The following is a 13,752-nucleotide window of genomic DNA, read 5'->3' on the forward strand; positions in this document are numbered from 1 at the left end:
CTGTGTTCTTTTTCATTTCTGTTTTTCTTCTTCTTTTTTTCTTCTCGGTGTATCAACAAAAAAATCAAATAATTTTCTTTTTTTTAAAAGAAAAGAAAGAGGATTGGGCAAACTCATGGCTACTGGCAATGATGGCTGTGCTCTGTCTTCACAGCCAGCGATGCTTCTGAATATCAGTCGCCGGAAACTGCAGGAGGGGAGAGGGTTGCTCTTGCGCTCGAATCCTGCCTGTGGGTTTCCCAGGGTCATCTGCGAAGAATTCGAGATGAGATGGACGTCAGCAAGGAGAGAAACTGAAATTGATTCTCTCATCCACAGTTGTAGTCCACAACACCTGAAGAGGTTTGCTGGGGGTGGAAGCAGGCGATGCCTTTCTGGTTTCCCCCCTTTGCTATTCACACAGTTTTTTAAAAAGCCAGTAGGGCCCTGATGCCCCCTAGTGGCAGTTCCCAATAAAGCAACACAACAAGGGCTGATTCTAGATCGCAGTCCTTGAATGCCACCGCTCTTGTGCGATGAGCTGCATGGCAGAACTGCAACAGACTTTGCACAGTTTCATGGATGTAGCAGTTGTGGGTGTGCACATGCTCTTAGGCTCTATCCAGTTTAGCAGACTTCCGATGGGCTGAAAAAGATACAGGGCCTCCTCTGTCGTAGCCCCGTCGGAGTCCCGTTGCCAAGCAAGGAGTCTGCGATGAAGACTTCCCTGAGAGCAGAATCCACATACAAAGTCAAGTCTGTTCCAAGGGCCGGGCAGGCAGCAATGTGTGTAGTCAGCCAGTCCAGAGGTCAGGGAATCCAGATGATCATAGAGTCAAGGGCCCAGAAGGAGAGCAGGAAGCAGCAAGGTCGGAACAGGAACCACAGGTGTCGTTTCCAGCATCTGACTGATGCTGAGAGCTCTGTTTAAGAAGGCGGAGTTCTCATCAGTGTCTTCTCCTTGAAGGCTGATCAGCTGCAGGTATAGTCACTCCCCCTTCAGGCTGCTGTTCAGAAGGTGAAGCGGACTCATAGAATCATAGAGTTGGTAGAGACCACAAGGGCCATCCAGTCCAACCCCCTGCCAAGCAGGAAACACCATCAAAGCATTCCTGACATATGGCCGTCAAGCCTCTGCTTAAAGACCTCCAAAGAAGGAGACTCCACCACACTCCTTGGTAGCTAATTCCACTGCCGAACAGCTCTTACTGTCTGGAAGTTCTTCCTAATGTTTAGGTGGAATCTTCTTTCTTGTAGTTTGAATCCATTGCTCCGTGTCTGCTTCTCTGGAGCAGCAGAAAACAGCCTTTCTCCCTCCTCTATATGACATCCTTTTATATATTTGAACATGGCTATCATATCACCCCTTAACCTTCTCTTCTCCAGGCTAAACATGCCCAGCTCCCTAAGCCGTTCCTCATAAGGCATCGTTTCCAGGCCTTTGACCATTTTTGTTGCCCCCCTCTGGACACATTCCAGCTTGTCAGTATCCTTCTTGAACTGTGGTGCCCAGAACTGGACACAGTACTTCAGGTGAGGTCTGACCAGAGCAGAATACAGTGGTACTATTACTTCCCTAGATCTAGATGCTATACTCCTATTGATGCAACCCAGAATTGCATTGGCTTTTTTAGCTGCTGCATTACACTGCTGACTCATGTCAAGTTTGTGGTCTACCAAGACTCCTAGACCCTTTTCACATGTACTGCTCTCACCCAGGTGTCACCCATCCTGTATTTGTGCCTTTCAGTTTTTTTTTTTTTTTGCCCAAGTGTAGTACTTTACATTTCTCCCTGTTAAAATTCATCTTGTTTGCTTTGGCCCAGTTGTCTAATCTGTTAAGGTCATTTTAAAGTGTGATCCTGTCCTCTCGGGTATAAGCCACCCCTCCCAATTTGGTGTCATCTGCAAACTTGCTCAGGATGTCCTCAAGCCCATCATCCAAGTCATTGATAGAGATGTTGAATAAGATTGGGCCCAAGGCAGAACCCTGTGATACCCCACTAGTCACTTCTCTCTAGGATGAGGAGGAGCCACTGATGAGCACCCATTGGGTTTGGTCAGTCAGCCAGTTACAAATCCACTGAATGGTAGCATTGTCTAGCCCGCATTTTACCAGCTTCTTTACAAGAATATCATGGGGCACCTTGTCAAAGGCCTTGCTGAAATCAAGATAGGCTACATCCACAGCGTTCCCTCCTGGCTCATGACACCCCCCAGACCGGTGTTTTTCATAGCTTGCTCGGAGGTGCCCTTCTGCAACATCTCATTGCTTCTCCAGTGCCACAAAGGCCTGTCAGCAAGACAGCAAATCTTCGAGAGACCCTTGGAACTCAGATGTGACGGTGCCTGTTAAACTTCTCCTGCAAAACACATGGGACAACGTACAGCACACCTCTGGACGATTCTACCATTGCAGGGGTTGGGCTAGAAGATGAACCTCAGGGGTCCCTTCCAACTCTACAATTCTATGATTCTATGAAATGAGTGATAAAGTTGGGACTATAAGGGCCCCGAGCCAGCTTTTAACGTATCCTGGACCCAAAATAAAAAAAAATCCTTCCAGCAGCACCTTAGAGACCAACTAAGTTTGTCATAGGTATGAGCTTTTGTGTGCATGCACACTTCTTCAGATACACTGAAACAGAAGTCACCAGCCCCTTATGTATAGTCAGAGGGTGGGGAGGGGTATTACTCAGAAGGGTGGTGGGAGTGGGTGATTGACTGATTGATAGCTGTTGACGGCTGTTAACAACTGCAATTGGTCTTACAGGAAAAAGCAAGGGGTGAGATGGCTAAAGATAGCTTTATCATGTATAATGAGATAAGAATCCAATGTCTCCATTCAGACCTGGTCTCTCCATGGTTTTAAGCTTGGTAGTAAGTTGCAGTTCTCTTTCCAGTCTATTTCTGAAATTCTTCTGTAATAAGACAGCTACTTTGAGATCTTGTATAGAATGTCCTGGGAGATTGAAGTGTTCTCCTACTGGTTTCTCTGTCTTGTGATTCCTGATGTCAGATTTATGTCCATTTATCCTTTGGCGTAGGGTTTGGCCTGTTTATCCAATATAGAGAGCTGAAGGGCACTGTTGTTTGTTTTGACTACGTCAGAGCAACACAGCTACCTACCTGTATCCTGGACCCAAGTTCTTCAGGCCTCCAGCTGTGGAAGCAGAGAATAGCCATCCTGGCTAGTAGCCATTGATAGCCTGCTCCTCCCCTGTGAATTTATCTAATCTTCCTTTAAAGCTCATTTGGACCACTCTGAATCATTACACTGCAGACAAAATACATCCTGCAAAACAGCCTCCTTGTGCCCCCCCCCCGGCATTTTGGACTACAACTCCTATCAGCCCCAGGGGCGCCAGGTGGAGGGCACCAGGTTGGGAAACGACGCTTAGAAAGTAAGAGAATGTGCAAATTGCCAGCCTTTGGGGTTCAGCAGCGATGCCGAGAGACCTGGCAGCATGTGTATAGTAGCATCATCTCAGCTACTCCGTTTCCGATTTCTGGTGTGGGACCCGTTGCGCACAATAGAGAGTTCCTTCGATTGGCAGGAGAGAGGAGGCCGTTTCCTGTTATGAAAACACAGCCAAGAGCCTGACACTCGGGGGGGGGGGGATCTGGGTATTGGTGCAATAAACAATGCCGATTCAGATCTGCAACAGAAAACACAATAGCACATCCCCTATCAATGAGAAGGCAGGAGCACTTGGTGTGACCCCAAGCGCATGGACCCTCGGCAATAACTGCTTTATAGGCAGGAACCAAATGCGATTCAGTACACGCAAATCCAAAGTGATACACCAAAGGGAAAAAAGAATAAGAATAAAAAAAAACTCACATATCACTCAAGGGGGCTGAGCTACCAGGAGAGAATCCTTGGGGTCACCCAGTGGGTGCTACCTGTGAAAAAGGTGAACGACATGCAATAGATCAGGGGTGGCCAACTCCCAAGAGACTGCAATCTACTCACAGAGTTAAAAACTGGCAGTGATCTACCCCCTTTTTGGGGGTTCGGGTCAAAGTTGTTGAGTTTTTTTCAGGGAGGAGGTAAAATGTTGAGCTTTTTTTAGGGGAGCCACAGTTGTTCAGCTTTTTTTGGGGAGAAGCCAATGATCTACTAGTGATGTACCACAGACGACCAGTGATCTACCGGTAGATCACGATCTACCTGTTGGACATGCCTGCAATAGATCATTAGGAAGGGGCAACAGAGCACATTCATGTTCTTTTGTTAAATTCCAGGCGGGCCTATTGGGGAAATATTAGCCAATCGTTTTAGAGGACCGTTAGCAAGCTTATATTATATTTACCATACCTTGAAAGTTTATATAGTCATAAAGGTAAAGGTAAAGGAACCCCTGGCCATTAGGTCCAGTCGTGTCCGACTCTGGGGTTGCGCGCTCATCTCGCATTATTGGCCGAGGGAGCCGGCGTACAGCTTCCAGGTCATGTGGCCAGCATGACAAAGCCGCTTCTGGCAAACCAGAGCAGCACACGGAAACGCCGTTTACCTTCCCGCTGTAGCGGTTCCTATTTATCTACTTGCATTTTGACGTGCTTTCGAACTGCTAGGTTGGCAGGAGCTGGGACCAAGCAACGGGAGCTCACCCCGTCACAGGGATTCGAACCGCCGACCTTCTGATCAGCAAGCCCTAGGCTCAGTGGTTTAACCACAGCGCCACCTGGGTCCTACCTCAGGTTAAGTACGCTTCAGGTTGAGTACTTTCAGGTTAAGTACTCTACGGACCCAGAAGTGTTTACTTCTGGGTTCTGCCACGCGCGCATGCGCAGAAGCAATCTGTGCATGCACAGAAGCACTCTATCGGCACTTTGCGCATGCGCGCTATCGCCGCTCGGGTTAAGTACTTTTCGGGGTGCAAATGGCACCCCGGAACCAATTAAGTATTTAACCCAAGGTACCACTGTATTTTGTTAATCTTAAAGGTGCCACTGGAATCATTAAAAAAGATTCTTTCATCTTCCATCTTGTTATTTATTATGACGTTAGCAAGCAAGCAGCCTCAAAAAGGATGGCAGGCCTGCAACTCTAATCTTGCTCCCAGGAGAGGCAGAGAACCACCCCGAGATCTATGGGTATAGTAGGGTGGTATACAAATTTAAATAATAATAACTCTAGTCCTAGGTAACTTACGGTACAACCCAGAATGGGGTCACGCCTTCTGTTTGCAGCAACATCTGGCTAGCAGTTGGGACCGGATGAGCATGTTGATGCAAATAGTTGTCTATATCCATATTGCTGTGCCCAGTAGCCCCTTTGCTTACCAGCATCTCCCTTGCTAGATCTGGATTCGTTAACCCCTAAACGGCTCAGTTGGTAGAGCATGAGACTCTTCATCTCATGGTCGTGAGTTCAAGCCCCACGTTCCTATATAAAGTTTCATGGGGGAAAGCGCTATCAAAGGCCACTAGCAATGATGGCTCTGCTCTGCCTCCATGGCTGGAGGCAACGATGGTTCTGAATATCAGTTTCTGGAAACCACAGGAGGGGAGGGGAATTTCTTGTGATCCGGTCTGGTTTGCAGGCTTCCCACTGTGAGAACAAGAAACTGGACCAGTTGGGCCACTACTCTCATCCAGCAGGCTCTTCTTAACCATCTTAAAAATACTTAGGACATGTGCCTAGTGGCAACATGGGCTCTCCTGGAAACCAGGCTCTAGGAGGAATGGTTGAGTTGGGTATATTCAGCCTGGAGAAGAAAAGCCATAGAGGTGAGAGGGGGCCTGAAGTCCCCTGGGGAAGAGGTGATGGTTCTGTGATAGAGGAGAAACTTCTTTGTCTGCAGGAATTTTCAAGTTCAGTGGATGTTTGGCTGAAGGGACTTTATTGGTGTGGGTATCTCCATTGAGATCTTCCATTTATTTAAATTTTAAAGGACAGCCTTTTCCAACCTGGTGCCCTCCAGATCAAGGGGATGGAACAACTTCCCTATGAAGAAAAGTTGCAGCGTTTGGGATGTTAGTTTATTATCTAGAACAGGCATAGGCAAAATCGGCCCTCCAGATGTTTTGGGAACACAACTCCCATCATCTCTGACCCCTGGGTCCTGTTAGCTAGGGATGATGGGGAGTTGTAGTCCCAAAACATCTGGAGGGTCGAGTTTGCCTATGCCTGTTCTAGAAGCCAAGCCTGATGAGGAACGGTGGAAGGAGCTGGGGATATTTAGCCCGGAAAAGAGCAGAGTGAGAGGAAATAGCCATCTTCAACTATCTCGAGGGCTGTTACGTGGAAGATGGAGCAAGCTTGCTTTCTCCTGCCGTGGACTGTAGGACCCGAACCAATGTCTTCAAGTTACAACAAAGGAGATTCTGACTAAACATAAGGAAGAACTTTCTGATGGTAAGAGCTGTTCGATCCTGGATTGGACTCTCCCAGAGCCTGGTGGACTCTCCTTCATGGGAAGTTTTTAAACAGAGGTTGGAGGTCCATCTGCCAGGGATTCTCTAGCTGTGATTCCTGCACTGTAGGGTGGGATGGACTAGATGGCCCTTGGGGGAACCTTCCAACTCTGCAATTCTCCGATTTGATGACGCTGTGACCTAGTTCCCCAGGACCATCTACACTCCATGTTCAGGAGCATGTGTTCCTTCTTCCACCCTGCATGCCTTCACTGCGGGAAACACCGGTGCATCCCAGTTGTCACGTAAGGCGTGGAAGGGCATCCGAGTATTTTACTAAAACAGTGCTTGCTTTTTCAGAAGGGAAGCTGGGTTTGCCAGGCGCATTCAGAGAAAAAGGAAAGAAAGAAAAAACAACAACTCGGGGAATCGTCCCACGCAATTGCAACATCGCTCATTCGAGAATAATTGCCACGATAATGATTCACCGGGGAATCTGGTGGCCGTAAGAACAACAACCTTTGGTGGAAGGCCTGGAAGCCTGGGTGGTGTTCGCTGGCATCAAACTGACATGGACGCAGCCTGTGTTTTTTCACCATGAATGAGCGCAGAAGTGCCCACGAGGGGAAGAGGAAACCCCTAATGTAGTTCTGAATAGACCTGTGAAGAGGGATAATAAAAGTTGTCCTGGATTTCCTCTCACAGCAGGTGTTTCCTTTGGTCCTTCTATTCATTCATACTTTGGGTAGCCAGAGGCTGCCAAGATTATCATTATTATTATTATTGTAGGAATGCCCCGCCACACTCTACTGACCTGTGTGAGAGAGAAAGCCAATTTACTCGCTCAATTCTCCAACTGTGGCTCTTCCACCAATGCCGAATTAATAGCCGCCAAACTATATGTATTCCCGGGGCAATTAAGATTTACACCTAACATTGAAACATGGGCACCCACTCCACCAATATACCAGCTCCCTCCCCACCCCTCAATGTACCAGCAGTGAAGGTGAAGCATCAAAGTCGTGGCTAGTAACCATCCATAGTCCTTTCCTCTGTGGATTCCTCTTCTATAGCCATGCAAGTTGGGGGCCATCACTGCCTCCTGTGTCAGCGAGATCCGTAGCTTAACTCTGCACAAAGAAGGACTTCCTCTTGTCCCAAATCTTCCAGCATTCAGCTTCATTGGAGACAATCACTGTAGACTGCAATGGACCAGCGATCCGGCTCAGGGTTCTGTAACCAAAAGCAAAACTTCCTCTCCCTTGAAAAGCCCAAGCCCAAGTAGGAGAATCCATGGCTCCCCTTACATCTTTCATGCCCTCCCTAACCCCCAAATCCACGCCGATTCCCCATCCATAGGAGTAGTGGCCTAGAGAGAGGCTTCCCACCTTCCTCTGCCCCTGTGTTGACTTGGATATCTGCAGAGAGATATGGGAGACTGTAAGAGCTCTGTGGGCTCCTTAAATTCCCAATAACTACAGAAGTCTTTTCCCGTGACCCTCTAAATGCTGTTAAGACTACAATTCCCATCATCCCTGTCCTTTGGCGTGCCAATGGGAGTTGGAGTTGTTGTTTAGTCTAGTCCTGTCCGACTCTTCATGACCCCATGGACCAGAGCATGCCAGGCACTCCTGTCTTCCACTGCCTCCCGCAGTTTGGTCAGACTCATGTTCGTAGCTTCGAGAACACTGTCCAACCATCTCGTCCTCTGTCATCCCCTTCTCCTTGTGCCTTCAATCTTTCCCAACATCAGGGTCTTTTCCAGGGAGTCTTCTCTTCTCATGAGGTGGCCAAAGTACTGGAGCCTCAGCTTCACGATCTGTCCTTCCAGTGAGCACTCAGGGCTGATTTCCTTCAGAATGGATAGGTTTGATCTTCTTGCAGTCCATGGGACTCTCAAGAGTCTCCTCCAGCACCATAATTCAAAAGCATCAATCCTTCGGCGATCAGCCTTCTTGATGGTCCAGCTCTCACTTCCATACATCACTGGCATCTTTTCTACTGTCTATCAATTGCATCTATATCCCACTTTTTCCTCAAAGAAGTGTTAGGCAGCACCCACGGTTTTCCTGCCCTCCTCATTTGACCCTTGCAATGATCCAGCAAGGTAGGTTTGGCTGATAGATGGCGTCTGGTCAGTAGTGAGCTTTGTGGCATTTGAACCCTGGTCCTGGTCCAGCACTCCAACAATTGCACGACACTGGCCATCACCACATAATTATTAGTGTGGTGTTGTTGTTGTTTATCTTAGCTTGCTTTGCAAGAGAGGGAAAGGACCTTAGCTTGGTGGTAGTACCGCTGCTTTGCTTGCAGAAGGTCCCAAGTTCCACTCCCAATGTCATCTCTAGATGATCTCTAGGGCTGGGAGAGACTCCGCTTGACAATCCTGGAAAAGCACTGTCAATCTGCGTTAAAAAAAAAAAAGGACCCCTGGATGGTTAAGTCCAGCCATAGGCCCTGGGGTTGCGCACTCTTCTTGCTTTCATTGTCTGTGGACAAATGCCGGCTCCCCTGGCCAGCATGAGTAAAGCGCTTCTGGCGCAACTGGACACCGTGGCGGAAACCAGAGCACACAGGAACGCCGTTTACCTTCCCACCAGAGCAGTACCTATTTATCTACTTGCACTGGCGTGCTTTGGAACTGCTAGGTTGGCAGGAGCTGAGACAGAGCGACGGGAGCTCACCCCATCGCGGGGATTCAAACCGCCGGCCTTCCGATCGGCAAGGCTCAGTGGTTTAGACCACAGCTACAGAGCTAGTTGAACCAATGGTGTTATTGAACATAAGGCAGCTTCTTAGGTTAGAGAGAGAGAGAGAGAGAGAGAGAGAGAGAGAGAGAGAGAGAGAGAGAGAGAGAGAGAGAGAGAGAGAGAGAGAGCACGAACCAATATGAGAATGACCGGGGTGTCTATGCAGATGTTACCGAGGGAAGGTGAGATTCCCACACTGAAGAGGAAATGCTGTGCCTTTTCTGGAAGGCCTGAAATCCGTCTGAGGAAATGGCAGTGAGTCGGATTCTCAGAGGCAGAGGGAGATGAAGGTAAAAGGGGGGTCTGGAAGGCATCTATTCTTAGAGAAAAGGCAGGGGGAGGAGGCAGAACGGCAGCAGGGGGTGGGAAGGGGGATTTATTATTGCGAGACTTTGTTTACTCCAAGAACTGAATGAATCAAATGACCTTGTTGATTGTCAAAAGTCTGAATGGAGAGCAAGGTGTGAAAGGGGGGCGGGGGAGGAGGGCATTATGTTATTATTGTTCATTCACAACTTTTTCCCCCTTTTATTTCCTCTCCTTCATTTTATTGCCAAAAACAAAGCAAAACATAAAAAAGGTGAGGAAGACTGAACCCCCCCCCATCTTCTCAGATCCGTTCATGTGGGTTTCCGAGTAGAGATGAGGGGTGGGGGTGGGGATAAATTCACTTTTGTTTGCACTTTGATGAGAAATGACCCAATTCACACTTTTTGAAGCAGTACACAAACAGAAACGACTATCCTTCGAAATTCGCACTTCTCTGAATTTTGTGATGCAGTTCTCCAGCCCAAGGACGCATGTGAAAATTTGTAAATAAGGGGAAAGTGTGCATTAAAATCCCTAAATGAGTGAAATGAAAAGGTGTTGTGTTACGGGAAATTGCACCACGAAAATATGTGTATTGGCCTAAACTGCCTACAAAATATTAGAAAGAATTTGTTATCTGCTTGGGGAAACCCTTTGGACTCTTCCACGCAAGCTCTTTATGTGGTTCCTGCCTCATCCAGCTGATTTGAGGCCATGGGACAGTCTTCCAGCAGAGGTTCACCAGGCACCCCCCCCCTTTCGACTTCCAGGAGTCCCTTGAACACATTTTAATGCCAACAAACCTATGCAGTTCTTGCGCACACATTTCTTCAGCGCTTAAGTCATTTTGATGATTGTCCTACAGGTGAAACTCGGAAAATTAGAATATCGTCGAAAAGTGCATTTATTTCAGTAATGCAACTTATTATTTTTAATTTTTCTTTTAATTTTTACAAATGCTTTCATTTGGAAATTCCACAGTAATAAAACAAATAGTTACAATAACACAAAAATAAACACCGCTATTACATTTCATTAATTACATTCCATTTATAATTGACCCGACTAATGACAAATAATTACAATTACAACAAATAAAGGCTTGACATATCATAGAATCATAGAGTTGGAAGAGACCACAAGGGCCATCCAGTCCAACCCCCTGCCAAGCAGGAAACACCATCAAAGCATTCTTGACATATGGCTGTCAAGCCTCTACTTAAAGACCTCCAAAGAAGGAGGCTCCACCACACTCCTTGGTAGCAAATTCCACTGCCGAACAGCTCTTACTGTAAGGAAGTTCTTCCTAATGTTTAGGTGGATTCTTCTTTCTTGAAGTTTGAATCCATTGCTCCGTGTCCGCTTCTCTGGAGCAGCAGAAAACAATCTTTCTCCCTCCTCCATATGACATCCTTTCATATATTTGAACATGGCTATCATATCACCCCTTAACCTTCTCTTCTCCAGGCTAAACATACCCAGCTCCCTAAGCCGTTCCTCATAAGGCATTGTTTCCAGGCCTTTGACCATTTTGGTTGTCCTGGACACGTTCAAGCTTGTCAGTATCCTTCTTGAACTGTGGTGCCCAGAACTGGACACAGTACTCCAGGTGAGGTCTGGAGTCATACATCTATCTCATATATTGGTTTCACCTTTTAAGCTGCATTACTGAAATAAATACACTTTTGAACGATATTCTAATTTTCTGAGTTTCACCTGTAAATTGTCTGCTAAGGGTGGCGCTATGCCAATGAGCCTCTTTGGCTTACTGATTGGAAAGTTGGCCATTCAAATCCCCATGACAGGGTGAGCTCCCGTTGCTCTGTCCCAGCTTCTGCCAACCTAGCAGTTCAAAAGCATGCCAGTGCAAGTAGATAAAAAGGTACTACTCCAGTGGGAAGGTAAAGGACGTTCCTGTGTGCTCTGGCTTCTGTCATGGTGTTCTGTTGCACCAGTAGCAGTTCAGTCATGCTGGCCATACGACCCGGAAGCTGTCTGTGGACAAACACCGGCTCCCTCGGCCTGAAGCGAGTTGAGTGCTGCAACCCCCATAGACACCTTTGACTGGACTTAACTGTCCAGGGGTCCTTTCCTTACCTTACCTTTACCTTTATATAAAGGTACAGCACCCTGGTTTTGCAAGAGGGCCATCTAGATATACTTTTATAACTCAATCTATATGAACAAATGCACTAAGTCTTCTCTTGCTTCTCCCACCGCCATGCCAGGTGCTAGGAAGAATGGCCGCCATGCCATGCCAGGTGCTAGGAAGAATGGCAAGCTCCCACAGGGCAGCGCAGAAAGGCACTTATGAGCTTGCATAGGCTGGCATGACCAGTTGCTAGGGAAAGACTCTCAGAAACCAAGTCTCGCCTCCCCGCAACTGTTCCTCCCCCCAAAAAAAGTTTGCCCAGAAAGCTCCTAAAAGATAGCATCAGTTTTGCAGCGAGCGGAGAAGTGTAGCTCATTGCTAAGCAGAACATAAGATATTCCAGAAGACCCTAGTGGGTGGGGAAGGCAATGGTGCCACCTAGGGGCTTTGCTGAGGAACTACACCGTTCCTTGAAAGGACAGTGCGCTTTGCAGCGGGAGACTCGGCCCCTGGAGCTGAGTTGAGCCTCCTTCAGCCTCTTCCAAGGAACTATTTGCCTTGGGCTAACCTCTTGGCTCCCCTTCTAATCCCCCTGCCCTCCCTTCTCCCATGCTCCCCACTGATGTGCTGCTTGCCGAAAGGAATGCAGCATCCATTGAAAGACCCAAGGGGGGACAAGTACCATATTGTCCCGTGTATAACACGCCCCCTATTTTGGGGGACTCCAAATTGAGAAAACGAGGGGAGATTGTATCTGTGTACAAGACGACCCACAATTTTGAACGTAATTTTAAAATTAAAAAAAACCCTAGTCTTATACACGGAAAAATACGGTAAGTTACTTTTAAGTACATCAAGCAATGGGGAATGACAGGGGTGGGAATAAACACACACACACACACACAGGAACAAGGGAAGAAGCTCGGACACTGAGCTATGGTCCTTTCCAAAGTGCTCATCAAGCCCAGCGACACTCTTGTCTCCCAACTGCGTTCAGGCCTTGGCAATGGTGGCTGGAACCCCCTGGGACTCTTGGGGCAGACGGCAGGACACCCAGACAGTAGGTGGTGCCAGAGAGCCAATGATGGGTGGGGCCAAGGAACTCTGGCTTCGTCCCATCATGGATTACTGCAACGTGTTGTCCTTGCATTTGGTCTGGAAGCCGCAGCTACTGCAAAATGCAGCGGCCAGACTGCTCATAGGGGGAGGCTACTGTGGCAACATGGTAGTCAGCTGCTGGGGTGGCTGCACCGATTGCCAATTTGCTACCTGGCCAGGCTCAATGTTTTTGTTGAAACAAAATAAAAAAATTCATTCCAGTAGCACCTTAGAGACCATCTAAGTCTGTCATGGACTGCAAGAAGATCAAACCTATCCATTCTTAAGGAAATCAGCCCCGAGTGCTCACTGGAAGGACAGATCCTGAAGCTGAGGCTCCAATACTTTGGCCACTTCATGAGAAGAGAAGACTCCCTGGAAAAGACCCTGATGTTGGGAAAGATGGAGGGCACAAGGAGAAGGGGACGACAGAGGACGAGATGGTTGGACAGTGTTCTCGGAGCTACGAACATGAGTCTGACCAAACTGCGGGAGGCAGTGGAAGACAGGAGTGCCTGGCGTGCTATGGTCCATGGGGTCACGAAGAGTCGGACACGACTGAATGACTAAACAACAACAAAGTTTGTCATCGGTATGAGCTTTCGTGTGCATGCACGAAAGGTTTTTGTGTTTATCTACAAAGCCCTAACCAACTTGGGCCCAATGCACCTTGGGGTCCACGTTATACCTTATACTACTCCTCAATCCCTGAGATCCTTGGGTGGGGCATGTCTGGTGGTTCCCCAAACCCCCGATGTTCAGTCAGCCTTTACTCAGAACCGATCCTTTAGCATGGCAGGTGTTGTTCTGTGGAACTCCCTGCAGGTGGAGGCTCAGCAGGAATCATCTGTGCTTTCTTTTAGACATCCCCTAAAACTCCGTGGCAGTGCATGCCTTTGCAAAGTGATTTTTTTAAAAAAAACAACAACAACTAGTATTTATTATTTTTTGTACTGATTTTTTAAAAATGTAATTGTTGTTGTAGTTTCAAAATTACAAGGAAAGGAATAAAATTACAGAAGGAAAAGAAGAAAGGGGCGAGAAAAGATACCAACAGAAAAGCAGTATCAGAGCAGACATGGAGAATGATTACACTTGTTGAGGTTTAACGAATACTTCTACATATTTGGAAAAGAAAATATCACGGTAATTACCAATATG

The sequence above is a fragment of the Zootoca vivipara genome, chromosome 3, assembly GCF_965207765.1.
Source record: "Zootoca vivipara chromosome 3, rZooViv2.hap1.1, whole genome shotgun sequence".
NCBI classification, from domain to species: Eukaryota; Metazoa; Chordata; class Lepidosauria; order Squamata; family Lacertidae; genus Zootoca; species Zootoca vivipara.